This window comes from Macrobrachium rosenbergii, chromosome 4 (assembly GCF_040412425.1).
Source record: "Macrobrachium rosenbergii isolate ZJJX-2024 chromosome 4, ASM4041242v1, whole genome shotgun sequence".
Lineage (NCBI taxonomy): Eukaryota > Metazoa > Arthropoda > Malacostraca > Decapoda > Palaemonidae > Macrobrachium > Macrobrachium rosenbergii.
Genome location: NC_089744.1, coordinates 31,030,001 through 31,046,255, shown reverse-complemented (window position 1 = coordinate 31,046,255; position 16,255 = coordinate 31,030,001). Strand labels below are relative to the sequence as shown.

The 16,255-nt window shown below is 39.0% G+C and overlaps 1 long non-coding RNA gene across 1 annotated transcript in view; it reads right to left on the bottom strand.

The window, feature by feature from the left end:
* Positions 1–1,304: 1,304 nt before the first annotated feature.
* Positions 1,305–16,255, bottom strand: part of LOC136832169 (uncharacterized) — a 30,042-nt gene continuing 15,091 nt past the window's right edge. The window contains exons 2-3 of the long non-coding RNA XR_010851104.1: positions 15,066–15,163; positions 1,305–3,417 (exon numbers count right to left, since the gene is read on the bottom strand). This is a non-coding gene — a long non-coding RNA (uncharacterized lncRNA). The remainder of the gene's footprint in view (positions 3,418–15,065; positions 15,164–16,255) is intronic.

Sequence of the window (16,255 nt, the reverse complement as noted above, 5' to 3'; positions counted from 1 at the left end):
AGTCACCGACTTGTACTTTCTGGGGAAACCTGACGTTCTACAGGGGGGGTTGTTTTTGTTATTCTGGATGGCGAGGGCCTTACAAAGAAATGCCACATAAAACGTCATGATATTGATAGATGGTCCAATAGAATGAGTATAGAGAAAATGACTGGCTAGGTTAGTACTACTACTAAGTGATGTCATCAAAGAGCACTGCTCTGTACAGGGGCATTAATGAATCTGATGATGTCATGACAATTGTACCATTCACAAAAGTAGTCAGAGTATTCTTGTATAAAGAAACTAGAGTACAGAGGAAAAAATAAAAACTATGAAGTAACCAGGAAGTCTAATTTAAATCCAAGAAGTTATTTCAAAGGTAGGGGAGGTTAGTAGTATCAATGAAAAATATAGAAAACATTTTTTTACCCCTTGAGGCCAGGACTGCAATGCCATTAAGGAGGGAATGCCCCCAGTATGAGGTATACACCCAATTGGTTACCAGCTTTAAGGCCGACCCAAAGGGATGTTTACTAAGCTGAAAACTGGTTGGCTGACATGAGAAAGGCGCTTTCACTGGGAATTGTATGACATATTAAGAAAAAAAATTAATACCTTAACCTAAAATTATCCATATGTCAGGGCACTGTTGCTCCTGAAATTCTAAATTTACAAAATCTATAACTCAGAAATAATAACTCAAAGTAACTCTTTCAGTTTGGAACCTTCACATGCCACCAGAGTCTTGAAATATGCATGATACTAAATCTCTTGATAAGATACTCTCCAGTAGTTACAGTATTAACTTTTAATAGATATATGTTTAATGGAAGCAAAATGCTTTACTGACATGGCAAGGTTTTTACAAAATTCACATGTTAAATGGAAGCAAGATGCTTTGCTGAAATGGCAAGGTATTTACAAAATTCACATGTAATGTTTAATGGAAGCAAGATGCTTTACTGACATGGCAAGGTATTTACGAAATTCACATGTTTAATGGAAGCAAGATGCTTTACTGACATAGCAAATTTTTTACAAAATTCACAAATGTTTAATGGAAGCAAGACGCTTTACTGACATGGCAAGGTTTTTACAAAATTCACATGTTTAATGGAAGCAAGATGCTTTACTGACATGGCAAGATTTTTACAAAATTCACATATGTTTAATGGAAGCAAGATGCTTTACTGGCATGGCAAGGTTTTTATAAAATTCACATGTTTAATGGAAGCAAGATGCTTTACCGACATGGCAAGGTTTTTACAAAATTCACAGAGTATCGTTAACACCCTGAAAAGAATGACAGGTTCTTTATGCCATAAATTTGGGATAAACAGAGTATGCTAAATTCTGAAATATCTCCTGTCTCAACAATGCAGATACTTCAGATTTAGATCTCTCTTCTGTTTAAAACTAAACCTTTCAGTAACCTAAATTTCAAAGTAAAAGTATCAACGCTTACACTATATAACAATAACCTAAGACCTCAAAACTATCATAAATTTCATTCTAAAGGAGCTCTGATAAAAATCAACCACTGAAACAAACTATGGATTAAGGCTACGAAGAATATATCAGAAGCTCAACTCCCAAGTCCCTACTATGAATGAAGCTATTTTAAGAATATCTATAATGTTCGTTACGAAAAAATAACATATTTACTTCGGAGGAAAATATTACCCGGTCTATTATTCCACACAACTATTGCTACCTATACTGATCAATATGAAGGTACTGTACACCATAAATTCAGTAAAACCTATTCTTTCTAACTAATGACTTTTGCTATTGATAATTTTTGAACTTTAGGAAAATGGCTCAAAATAATAAACATACCTTTCATATTATCTCACGTGACTTTCGTGCCCAGGAAAGTGTCATTAAACAATGACCTACTGGATACCTCAGATCAAAACTAATATGTGAAAAAAAAAAAACTATCCTTAAACATAAGTGACTTCTCTATACAAAATATTTTAAAATGTAGCCGTGACTATCTAATCGCCGCTACATGACTAATCGCCGACATTACGCTACTATGAAATTAATTTTTAATATATAACATGAAATATCCTTAACCACCTGATAACTGAATGAATATAACTGATTACTAATGAATATATACTTGAAAATTATGTACTCTGGAACGTACTAAGCAGTGTTAGCTGGTGTTAATACTGCTTAGAATTCAAGTGAAGACATATTTAAAGACAGCTGTATCACTCTTATAAGATATTTAAATAAAATATAGGCTATGTATCCTGAAACAACAGTTGTTTTTATCCCAGATTTTAAACTCGTGAATCTTACGTCAAGAAAAAGTATCCTGAAATATGCCAGATAGCTAATATTGAATATTAAATAAAATTACATATGTATCTGGACACACTAATCTACGTATTAATGATAAACTGATACCAGATTCATTTAAAAAAAAAAATATGTACCCTGAAACATACGGAACTACAGTACTCGATAGCTAATACTAAACAGAAAAGTTATTTAAATTTAAAAACCCGTGCATCTTGAAAAATATTAAGCTGACAATCCATTTTAAACCGGCAAGATCTTAAAATCTTACTATCCTGAATTATAGTGAAGTACTTGACATATTAAACTTATGAATCTTAAGCAGAAAAGACTATGTATCCTGAAGTATATTGAGGTGCCACATACCTTTTGTTAAACTGATAAAGTTAGAAATAAATATCCAAAAAAATGAGCTGCCTTATAGCTGATAGAAAAATTCAAGTGGAGAATATTTGGGAATCTGACATAAGAAATAAATGACAGCTGACCAAGTGAAAGGAAGTCTTAGCAACACAACTATGTAACTTGACACACAGTTATATGTTAGTTGATATTAAACTTACACGAAATATAAGTTCATACTTCAAAATGTAATATTAAACTGATAAAAGCTTTGGGTTGTACACAAGCTCTTTGTTTTTTTACTACAACCGAACTATCAGATGGGTAATATTAAAAGAACGTGGAAAATATATATCATGAAACACAGTACCAGTAGCGGGTGTAAATAAAAAAAAGATATAAATCCTGAATCACAAACTATCTTGGATAGCAAAATCCTGTCTAAAATTACAAGAAGCAAAGCCGAGCTCGACTCTGTTTTGGGTCAACAGGCACTGTTGTGACTGATAAAAACACTTACATACTATAAATTTAACCCTATACTATTTTTAGTAGTCAAGGAAGACAAGATTGTAATCTCTCGATATGTAGCACCCATCTTTCGAACATTTACGTAAAAGAGGCCATTTTCTCTGCACTATGTACAAATGTGATGAATGTGGTAGTCGCCTCTCCAAGTCAAAGTTTTTTCATAGCCGATACAGGTGTTATTGCAAGCATGAGGCTGGAATCTCTTCAATCTTGTCCCAATTATGCTTGCAAGCTGTGGTCGACTCTGTCCTAAAGATATAGAGGGATGAATAAATTTGTTTTTATTTAGCATTTCCCAACGTTTTGTGAGAGAGAGAGAGAGAGAGAGAGAGAGAGAGTGTAATTGTCGTGAGTGAGTGCTTCGGTTGTTGGAAGAGGGATGAGGTCGTTAGTTTGTTTGCGGCGCTGTCTGTCTGTCTGTGGGATATGTGAAGGATTTTCAGTTTTTCTGGGAGTCTTTAGTCAGAGCTAGTGCCGGTCAGTGGTTCTTGTGTGGGACAGTTTTTGTCGTATGCTTTTCTGGGAGTTGTTGGTTTTCTTGTTGTGTGCTGTTTATTTGTGTGTGTGTTCTGTTTCTTTTTTTTGTATTTCCTTGTTGTGTTTGTGGTTGTTTGCGGTTGTGGTTGTTGCGGCGACCTTTATCCATCTCCAGCAACCGAAGATCAGGGTGAGTGTTGTTTGTTGTTTTGTTTGTGGGTTAGAATTCCGCCACATAATATTTGGCGCCCAACGTGGGGCTGTTGTAAAATAGCCGTTAAGATTGTCTGTGGTGGGTCGAGTGAGAGTAAAAGGTCAGGATGAGTGAGATAGAGAAATTGAGAGAGGAACTCCGAGTGGCTAGGGAACTCCAGGGCAGGCTGGAGGAGGAGAATGGAAAGCTGAGGAGTGAGAATGAGGAGTTGAGGAGTCAGTTGGAGGAGATGGGAGGAATGCTAAGAAGTGCAAAAGAAGAAATGAAAGGGGAGATGAAAGAGTCAGAAGAGAGAATGGAAGAGAGAATGGAAGAGAGGATGGATAAAAGTTGGAGGGAATGATGAGAAGTGTGGAAGAAATGGTGAAAGGTATGTTCAAGGGTGTTTTTGGAGAAGGGGCTGTTGGAGGCAGGTTCTCTGGAACGTGTGAAGGGGCAAGAGAGAAAGAAAAGGAGGAAGAAGTGAATGGAAGCGTGAGTGATGAAAGTGATATGGGAATAGGAAGTAAGAAACGAGGGAATGAGAGGCAGGGTAAGGAAAAGGGAATGAAAAGCAAGGGAAGGAACAGAGGGAAAGTAAGGATAAGTCAGGGAAGAAAAAGGGAAGAAGGGAAAGGGAAAGGAAACTGGTAAGAAGGGTAAGGAAGTGGGGGAAGGCAGGAAAGAAGGGAGAGGGTGAAGGCAGTAGTGATAGTGAGGTGGATGGAGGTGAGTGGATAAAAGTGGATAAAAGAGGGGAAGAAGAGTGTAATGAGTAAGATGAATGTAAGTGCAGAAGTGGACTCTTTGTATTCGGAAGAGGGTATGAAAGGACAGAGCAGAAAGTAGCGAAAGTGAGAGTGAAAGTGAGAAAGAAGTGAGAAAGGCTATGTATGTGAGGGAGGTACCCGGTGTGAAAAGTATAATGAGTATGGAAGTAGGGATGTGCATGATTTCTTTAGGGAGTATGAAAGGTTTTGTCAGGATAAGTATGGGGAAAGTAAGAGAGTGTGGGCACGAGAATTAGGAGAGTATTTGACTGGGTTTTTACTTGATATGTATAGGGTTATTATGAGTGTGGGGATGTTGAGTATGACAAGGTGAAAGCTAGATTAGTTGAGCAAGCGAGGCGTATGAAAGCGAGTGTTAAGTATAAGAGGAAGAATGAATTTGATGAGGCAAGAATGAAAGCTGGGAAACCTTGTCACTGTATGCTTGTCGGTTGGAGACGTTGGCAAGGGAAGAAGTTTGGGGATGATGGGATAGATGAATGTAAGGAGTTAGTACGGAAGTTGTTAGGGACAGTGCCAGATGGAGTTAGAGAATTTGTGAACTTGAAGCGGAAGGAGAAGAAAAGATGGACGAATGAAAGGTTGACTTGGGGAGAAATTTTGGAAATTGTAGAAGATTATGAGCTTGACAGGGTTATAAAAGAGAGCAGAAGTGTAAGTGTAAGGGCTGGGGTAGATGAGAGAGTACCAGAGTTCAGGCTTTAGGGATGCAGTGTTGAGGGCCCAATGAGAATGGCCGATAGTGTAATAGATAGGAGTGTAAGAGCAAGTAATGTAGAGGTGCCAGTGAGGATGAATGATGGGTTTGTAAGGAACAACGGGTTGGACGGGTTAGGGATAGTAGTGTACAAAGGGGAAGGTCGGTGAGTGGAAGTCGAGCGAAGTGTTTTAGATGTGGAAAGGAAGGACATACAAAGAATGAGTGTAGGTGGGCTATAGGAGCGTGTTTCGGGTGTGGGCAACCAGGACATTTTAGTAAGGAGTGTACGAAAGATAGGGGGGTTAAATGCTACCGGTGCGGACAGGTGGGTCATGTTGCTAATGGTTGTAGGGGTACCCGAGTGAATGTAATATGTGGTAACTGTGGTAAGAATGGGCATTATGCGAGAATGTGTTCAGAACCGAGAGCGAAGTGTGACGAATGTGGAATGGAAGGGCATGTATCAAGTGTATGTAGACGAAAGAGGGTGACTGTGACAGCAAATTCGGGAAACTGAGTGTGAAGGGGGTTCAAATGGGTGGATCCTCCAGGATGCAAGCGGTGCGTGTGATGCATGTACGTGAGGGGTTGTTGCATGAGGGAGGTTTTGCTGGAAAGACTGACGAGTGCATGAGTGTGCAAGTGTGTTGTAAGGGAGTAAGATTGATTGCCTTAGTAGATACCGGGTGTAGTATGAATGTCATATTTAAGAATGGATGTGAGAAATTAAGGAATACGTGTGAGATTAGGAACTGTCAGGGGGAAGTAAGAGGGATTGGAAATTTAGGGGTAGCAGTGGTTGGAAGAGTGTGTGAACGGTTAGAAATTGGGGGTGTAGTGATGGATGAAAGTGATTTTTGTGTGATTGAAAGTACGAATGATAAATATGATATATTATTGGGATGTGAGTTTTTGAAAAAATGCGGGATGGTGGTCCGTCCTAGTATGAATGTAATTGAATTACGTATGAAAGGGGATGTGCTTGGGGATTTGTATTTGGGGAAGGATGGTAGGGTTGAGAAAAATTGTGGAAGAGAGTGCCTGTAATTGCGACAGAGAGGGGTAAAGTGCCACATGAAATTGGAGAAGTCGTGAGTGTGAAAGTGGCATGGCCGGATAGCCTCAGGATAGCCAACAATGATAGGTGTGAGTATGTGGTTGAGGAATAGACATAAATAAATTAGTCAGGGCAAATGTGTGTGTGTATATGATGGGGTTTTGAACATGGGAGATCCGAGGGTATATATAACGTCATTGCCGAGTGTCAGGAAGAAGCGAGTCCGAGGAATATGTGAGGGAGATTGCGTGGGAATATTACGTACGTTGGTGAATGTGGATGATGAGAGGTACGTGAAGGTACGGCAGGTGATGACAGGTGATTTGAAAGGAGCTAATGATTGGACGTATGAGGAGTTGAAAGAAAGAGTAAAGGTAGATGAAAATGTAAGTGATAACGTAAGAGAACGATTGAGGAGAATGTTGTGGGATAGGCAGGGGGCATTGAGTCGTGGTGACGAGGATTTTGGGGGATCGAAGCTTCCGGAATTTAAAATAGTTCTGGAAGACGACACCCCATATATCAGCGTCCACGACATTTTTCTCCGTCTATCAATCGTGAGATAGAGGAGCAGTGTGAGGAGCTTGAGAGGTGGGAGTGATTGAAAGGAGTACGAGCGCCTGGAATAGCCCCATAGTACCGGTACGTAAGCCAGATGGAAGTTTGCGAATGTGTGTGGATTATCGGAAGGTGAATGAAGTAACTGTGAAAGAGCGATTCCCGATGAATGTGGTGTCTGATTGTGTGTACAAGATGAATGGAATGAAAGTGTTTACAAAATTAGATTTGGTAAGGGCTATTACCAGATGCCTCTGGAGGAAGGGAGCAGGCATATTACGGCCTTTTCTAGTAGTTCCTGCCACTACCAGTTCCGGAGATTAAGTTTCGGACTGGCTAATGCGCCTGCTGCCTTCCAAAGGGCAATGAATGTGGTTCTGGCCGGGTTTGATCGCAAGAAGGTAACTGTTTTTATAGATGATATTTTGATTGCGAGTGAGACTGTAGAAGAGAATATGGAACTGCTTGAACGAGTGTTAGAAAGGTTGGAAGAAGTAGGAATAAAAGTAAAACTTGAAAAGTGTGCTTGGTTGGCTGGGGAGGTGGAATTCCTAGGGCATATGGTGAGTGGAAGAGGTGTAAGGAAGAGTGATAAGTTCGTGAATAAGGTAAGGGAATTTCCACGTCCCCGGACCGTGCGTGAGTTGAAAAGGATTTTTGGGTTTAATTGAGTTTGGAAGGAAGTTTATAAAGGATTGTTCAGGGATCGGAAACCACTTACTGAATGGACGGGGAAGAGAAATTGTGTAAGATTGAAATGGGATGAGCAAATGATCGAAGCGTTCGAGAGATTGAAAGAGGAGGCTGCAAGAGACGTGACGTTGGCTTTCCCGGACTATAGTGAGAATGCGAATAAACTAGAACTGTATACGGATGCAAGTAAATATAGTATGGGAGGATGCTTGGTACAAATGCAGAAGGCGAATGGGGAGAACAATTGAGAGTAATTGCTTATGTGAGCAAGGCGTTTGGAAAGGCAGAGTTGAAATATTCGGTGATTGAAAAGGAATTGGCTGCAATAAGGTTTTGTGTGAAAGCGTTGAAAGTATTTTTATATGGGGTAGATTTTGTGATACGGACGGACCATCGACCGCTAGTATATATGGTTAAAAGGAGAGTGTGAATGCTAGAATTGCGAGAACGATAGAGGATTTGAATGAGTTTAGTTTTAAGGTAGAGTATGTACAAGGTAGACAGAATATTGTTGCGGATGCTATGTCGCGTATGTGGGCTGAACGAGATGATAGGGTTAGGAGCGACTGGGACCCGGACCAAGTACCTGTAGGATTTGTGGTAAAGCAACAGTATGTAGGGGTGAATCGAGTGTGGGAATGTCTGTTTGGGGGGTTGAGTAATTTGGAAACAAATGGGTTGATTGACGGAGTACCTGCGAGCATGAACGAGTTACGTGAAAAGGTGATGAATGAGATGCCGGAAGGAGGAGTGCGCGAGGAAGGAAGGGAATTAGATGAGGAGGAAAAGTTAGTGAAAGTCTTGTTGGTAGTGGCTGAAATGTTTAAAATTACAGTACGATTGTTCTTTGGATGGAATAGGCCGGTGGAGTATAAAGGAAGGGTGGATGAAAATGGTATGAATGTGATTTTAAATGTTCACTGTGGAAAGGATACTTGTAGCTGGCTGATTAAGAAAGGTGATTGTGGGGAAAATGAGGGAATACGGGGTAGGGTTGAGGATATCGTTGAAGATGAATGCGATGAGGATGGTTGTGAGGAAGCTAAGCAGGTGAATGTAGCCGTGAGAGTGTATGCATGAAGCGAAAGGTAAATTAGTAACAAATGTAGTGGTGGATCAGAATAAATATTGTAGTTTGGTAGACACGGGAGCACAAGTGTCGTTAGTGAGTAGTACAGTAGTTAGTGAATTGGAAAGGTGCGATTGGGATATAAAAGAAAATCAACGAGTGTAAGGATACATGGTTTGGGACAAGGGAGTGTGTTAGTATGGGAGGAGGTACAACTAAAAATTCAGTTAGGGAATTTGAAATAATACATAATTTTGTAGTCATGGATGAGAATGATATGCCAACATGTTTTTTATTAGGAATTGATTTTATGAGAATGCATGATATAAGTGTGGATGTCAGGAGGGGGAATTTTAGGAAAGGGCGGCAGGGAAATAGCGAAGGTTAAAGGAGGAGATGTGTCTAAAACTAGTTTTGTAGGTATGGTAGATATTGCAAGGAGTGAAAATGATTTGTTGAGTGAAGAGGAAATTAAGCAGATGCAAAATCAGTGCATGAAAATAAATATGTTAAGAGTGTGTGTTAGGGGTGTAAGAGTAGGAAGTTGGCCGTCTGAGTTAGAAGTGTATAAGCGAAGTGCTAAGAGATTTGTTGTATGTAAAGGTATAGTTTATTTTTGCATCAGGAAGGAATATGGGATGGGGAAGTGTATGTGCCAGTATTTTCGGAAGACGCAGCCGTGGGTATGTGTTTATTGGTGCATAATAGGTTTGGGCATCTGGGGAAAAATAAATTATGGGAATGTATGAGAGAGATTGTATGTGCCTGGATTGAGTAAAATTTGTGCGGATGTAGCGATTACGTGTGCGGACTGTCAGAAGGTAAGTATCAAAGTGTGCATGCGAATCCACCTGTGTTGCGATTGCAGATGAAAGAGTTATTCGAGATGGTTGTGATTGATTGTGTGTCGTTGCCTGTGACTGCTAGAGGACATGTGGGAATGGTTGTAATGGTAGATCATTTGAGTAAGTTTGCATATGCGGTAGCGATTCGGAACAAAAAGAGTGAGACTGTGGCGAGAATGGTGGGTCAAGTGATGTTGCCAATGTGCGTGTGCAAGCCGACGCGAATGTTGAGTGACAATGGGCCTGAATTTGTTGGATGGGAGTTTGAGCAAATGTTGCGTGATTGGGGCATAGAACATGTGTACTCTACGCCGTATATGCCCAGTGCGAATGGATTGGCGGAACGAACGGTGAGAACGTTGACAGAGATATTACGTATGATGAGTGAATGTGATAATGATTGGGATGTAAACGTTGGGCGAGCGTTGTGGGTATACAACGCCACTGTGCATAAGGGTATTGGTATGTCTCCGTGTAAATATGTGTTAAATTTTGAAAAGATAGTGAGACCGAGATTGGGTCTATCTGAGAATGATAGGGAGGTATGGAAGAAGGCGCATGAAAGGTTTGAAAGTTACAAGGTGGGCGAGAAAGTGTTGAAAGAAGTAATCGAGAAAGGGCGGTTGAATGTAAATAAAGTGCGTGAAAAATTTGAGGGTCCGTATGAGGTGTTGGAAGTTGGTCCCAGTGGGCTTAGTTATGTTGTAGGGGAAGTATGTGTAGATGGTAGTGTGAGAGAAATGCGAGCGCATCACAACCAGTTGCGTAGATGGAAGGATGTACCGGAATATGTGAGAGAATGGGGTGTATAAATGGTTGAAATCGAATGTGGGTGAACCAAGTATGCATGAGAGCTTGTGTATGGAGGATCAGCAATTTGTTTTGGTAGAGTATGGTAAAAAACGTAAGAAAGGGAAGAACGTAAAGTAAACTGAATGGTCGTAAGTTGTGTGATAGGGGTGTGAGTGCCAAAGTGGAAATGAGTGATAAAGCGTGTAATACGGATGAATGGGATGGTATGGATAGAACGTATAGCATATGCGGGTTTGATATAACTGAGTTGACTGAACGTGTAGGGGTTGGTGAGCGGTTGGAGGTGAGCGAAAGTGTAAGAGTAAGAGAGCGTAGCAGTGATAGACGAGTGATTGAAAGCATGAATGAATCGTTGCAAGAATTGGAAAGGTCAATGAGCGAATGGGATGGGTTAGTTGAAGAATTGGGGGAGGTATTTGGGAACGAGTTAGAGGGTATAGATGAGATTGTGGATGAAATTGAGAGTGGTAATAGTGAAGAAGATAGCGTGAATCTGAGAGAGAATGGAGGAGATGATGTGAGTTTGAGTGTTGCTGGGAGAGAGAGTGATTCTGAGAGAATGATTGCGTGCCCGCGAACGCGATCTAGAGGACCTGCTAGTGAGCATCCGTGGGTGTTGCGTAAGGCGATTTGAAAGAGGTGTGAAAGGTGTTGGTTGGGAAATGCTAAAAAGGGGGGGAGAAATATAGAGGGATGAATAAATTTGTTTTTATTTAGCATTTCCCAACGTTTTGTGAGAGAGAGAGAGAGAGAGAGAGAGAGAGAGAGAGAGAGAGAGAGTGTGTAATTGTCGTGAGTGAGTGCTTCGGTTGTTGGAAGAGGGATGAGGTCGTTAGTTTGTTTGCGGCGCTGTCTGTCTGTCTGTGGATATGTGAAGGATTTTCAGTTTTTCTGGGAGTCTTTAGTCAGAGCTAGTGCCGGTCAGTGGTTCTTGTGTGGGACAGTTTTTGTCGTATGCTTTTCTGGGAGTTGTTGGTTTTTCTTGTTGTGTGCTGTTTATTTGTGTGTGTGTTCTGTTTCTTTTTTGTATTTCCTTGTTGTGTTTGTGGTTGTTTGCGGTTGTGGTTGTTGCGGCGACCTTAATCCATCTCCAGCAACCGAAGATCAGGGTGAGTGTTGTTTGTTGTTTTGTTTGTGGGTTAGAATTCCGCCACAAAGAGATGAGGAAATAGCAGTTAATGACATCGTGTCACGCTGCGATTTTTTGGCATTACAAGGTATTAAGGACAAGAAGATAATTCTTTATAAAAGGGCACCAAGCATCCTATAGCTAGACCCCTTTTACTAAAAGGGGCCACAGGTAGCACAGGGTCTTTTTAGACCTGCATGAATATCTGAAGTCTTCTGTTAATGATATCCCAACGTAATGAAATTTCAAATGGTCACAGTTACAGTACACATTAATTCAAAATTGGATTGAAATACAAACTTCACTGCAAAAAAGTTTGAGGCTTCTTGGTGTAAGTTTTAAATTACAGTAAAAAGTTTCGTATCTTAACTATTACCATTATTGCTACTTGAGCCTGGTTATAACATTTGCAAGACCATTTCAACATTTTGACGTAACTTTGTTGGATTTTTAAGCACCAACAATGTCGCATCTCTCCAATTTGTCTGGAATCATCCGTTACTTGGTTGTTATTTTCAGAAAAGAGTCGTTTATTACTCTCACTAAATGAATTTCTCACGATACTCATAAGAGACTAAGCCATTTATATATAATAAACTAGAACTGACCCATGATCACCAGGGCATAGCAGAGAACATTAAACTAATCTTACAGAACGTCGGTCGAATTCCACAAAGCCAAGATTTCTTTAATATAAAAGTTATGAATCCTATCTGAAACAAATTGTAATAACGCAATATTGATTAATATGTTATATTAACAGCAAACCTTTTACTTTAGCCTCGCAAGTGCACCACTCATTTTTTTACAAGTCTTAACAATCAAATCCTAATAATTTGATCATGGTGCATTTTATACCAGCAATGCCGATGCGCCCTTTTGTCACTGAAACGTGTTTTCCAGATGCCAATATTGAGGTGAAAAGAATGTGGTAATTTAATCAAGCTGAAAAACTTACTCTTATGATAACACATTAAAATAAACTATAAAGTTGAATATTCAGCTTCTGATTTAGCTCTAACTTCAGCACTTGTCACTATGAGTCTGATTACCCAAGATAGTTCAGTAATAATAACATAGTTCTGCTTCTTCCCTCAGTAAAACTCCCTGTAATATCCCAGGTAATCAAGTAGTTCTGTCATAATTTGTAAAACATGCCCTGAATATCAACCAGCAAAACTGTACTGTATCCCTAACATTTAGGTACAAAACATTGAAGGTAGTTCAGTTAAAATGTTGCCCTGACTCCTGATTTAATAAAAATGCACTGGACATCAATTTTATACTGATATCCAACAGTTCAAAAAGTATTCCAGCAATCTTTTTAGTCTCGACTCTTGGATTCAACTGGACGTAAGGTAATACAAAAACTCGTGAAGACCTAAAACTCAAGGAACAACTTCTGGTATAACTCCAACACATCCTTATCGATAATGTTCACAGACTTCTGCAATGTGGCTGAAATCTTCATGCTTGCGAGACGACAGGCAGTTTTAATTTTTTTGTGTAGAAAGTAAAAGTAAGTATATCTTAGTTTAACCAGACCACTGAGCTGATTAACAGCTCTCCTAGGGCTGGCCGAAGGATTAGATTTTATTTTTACGTGGCTAAGAACAAATTGGTTACCTAGCAACGGGACCTACAGCTTACTGTGGAATCCGAACCAAATTATAGCGAGAAATGAATTTCTATCACCAGAAACAAATTCCTCTTGTTCTTCACTAGCCGGTCGGAGATTCGAACTCGCGACCATCAGAGTGGTAGGTGAGTACGGAACCCGCTCAGCCAGCGAGGAACTGAAAAATCAGGTTGCAGTCTATACTGTCAAAAGACTTTATTCCCAGATTTATGTAAGAAAATCTTGCAAGGCATACCAATTATCCCTTCAGAATATCTTTTATCCAATCTGTTTTTTCAAGTAACATGTGCAAACATATCTCACCTATGACCCTGGGCCACAGATATTTTGAATCTGTGAGTTTTATATCTAACCCTTTGAGAAATCAAGTGGGACCAAATAATTATAGTCCAATTAATATTTTTTGGCTTGTAACATCGCCTTCTACACAGTTTTAAAATGTCCACAGAGGATTTTTGTTATTTGTGAAACAAAATTTCAGTACCTTAAAGTTTTTCTTGCACGCTTTCAATTTGACTGATTTATGGTTATTTCATGAAATTTAGGCTGTCAAGACAGGCACTGGGGCATTTTTTTGGGCCAGTCAGCGCTTAAAAGAGTGCAAAGAGGGAGTTGGAGTGTTTAGAGACCGAGATAGAGATCCAGAAAATAAAGATGAAATACAAGGTACTGAAGGTGGAACTTGGACAAAACACTACAGTTGCACGAAAAAGGAACAGACAAGAGATGTTAGACAGCATGACCGAAGAAAGGAATAGGGAATGGGAGCAAAGTAAAAGGCTAATAATCAGGATGCAGCCAGCGGCCGAAGGGCGCTGCAAACGCCACTTATTGACGTCTACAGTGTACCACGTGAGGTGCACTGACGGCAGTAATCCCCGCAAGGGGGCCTTCAATTTTGGGAACATGTGCCAAAATTAACCCCAATCCAGGAAAGTAAGTTCAGCTGTGTCAAGCTACCCGGATTGCTTACTGGATATTCCTGCATAATTATTTTGTCCAGTGGAGATTAAACGGAAAGAATAATGGTTGGAATCTTTTGAAAATCTAGTAAACACGAAACATTAACTTCACTCACCATGTTAAAATTGGCAGAGTCTCACTTAATGTAATGACAGTTATTATAACTTGGGTGCATTTTTCATCTTCACTGTGCTCAATTAACACTTATAAAAACACTTTCGTAGGATACTTTAGTACTAAAAATAAAAACACTTTCGTAGAATACTTTAGTACTAAACTGGACTCTCTCTTCACTAAAATCACATGTTACTCTTACATTAATGATGTACATACCATAAAATTAGTCCATTTAACTTTAAATTACACATGAAATCTAATCATCGCTTTGAACTGAAATTTACTGCATTAAGAATATTCATATTTACTTGAAAGTGAACGTAAAAACCTCTTATTTTATCGTATCTGAACACGAATCAAATGCCTATGAAAACTAAGGGAACAATATCCTACATAACGTCAAGATACCACAGAACTAAATATTCTTAGTTTCGTTGACCGCATTCCCCTCTACAAAGCTCGATCTGACTTCCCAAGATTCTTCAATTAAAAGTTCTTTCCCGTGCAAAATGTTACTTCACATTTACGCTTAGTTTATGAACAATACTTGATGCATTTTATTTTACGCACGTCATTCTTTCTTTCCTAATACATTTAGTTCTTAACGCTGCACTAGTTTTGAATAAATTTTTACCATAATGTTTTATCAGTACACTTTATTTATTAGAGGTCCCAGATACTTCTAAAAATCCCTTAACTGACTTGTAGAGTATGGTCTATTGTGAAACAAAAAGTTTGCTCATTTTAACTGGTGTTCGTGGGAAATTACAGTGATATGTACTGTACCATATTCAACTTGATGAATTAGTCCAAGGCAGCCAGCAGAACATTTCTAATTTGATCAATGTCTTACCTTTACAGGCCGTGGATCCAGGTGATAAACTGGGCTTAGCCCACTCCAGTATACAACCCTTCAGTTCCTCACAGCAACGGTTCTCCTGAGTCCTCATCCTAGAACGAAAAAATTTAATCAAATACCGATTATATCTAAAAGCTACAGAAATCCGTTTGTTTTGAAATTTACATCTAAAGTTGTTGCGCAGTCTCCTAAATATACACCAAGTTTTAAGAAAATTTTATAACTTTCAAATGATAGCATCAATGCCCTGTAAACTCATCTATAGCGCTCCACTATTAAATGTTTATAGCTCAAGTAGATGGCTTCTTGAAGTACAAAATAGTTGCAAAGTGTTATTTGTCATAAAACAACCTTTCTCTAGTCCTACTTCTAAATACGGCTAGTTGCCATGTTTAGATTCCATTTACACCTAATAGTCCATGGCCTCGGGGGGTTCCCGTGTGCATGAGATGTACCCTAATTCACCCACTTGCCTTTTACAGTAGACACCTTGAATTATCTGAAAAATCAGGGAGGACTTTCTGAAACCTGGCAGCAAGTGAGAAATTTAGGCTTAATTTCACTATATCGGGTGATAATTCCGACCCTATAAACTTTGGGTACCTGACCTTAAAATACCCATATCTTCCTTGAAAATTAACGTAGAAGGGTCGTTTACGACTCAAAATGTTCCTTTTAATGAGTTTCCAATGATATATAAATCTTTAAATTTTAGGGCTATATTAGGTCATAAATACCCCAAATGTCACCAGAAATCGAGAAAAGCTGATGATTTACCTCATGAAGGAAAAATGGTAAAAATCAAACAATATTAAAGAATGAATGGCATATATTGACAATCAACACAGCAACACTATATTATTCAAATAATAAGCACTTTATTACTTTCTAAACACACAGAAGCATACAGTAACTTTTCATAAAAACTTTATTTTTAAAATGCCCATTTATGGTCATTGCTATCTTGGTGGCACTTTATCATGGTATGGGGATTAATATTTGATGATAAAGTACTTTGAAAAACTTCTCAAGTGAATAAAATTATAAAAATACTATATATAGCTTGCACAATTTCCTTAAATAATTATTGACTTTATAAATTCTGGATATAGCATGAAAATTTTATTAACCTATGACGCAGCTTTAGTATTAAAAGGGTACTATGACATTGCAAATAAAGACAT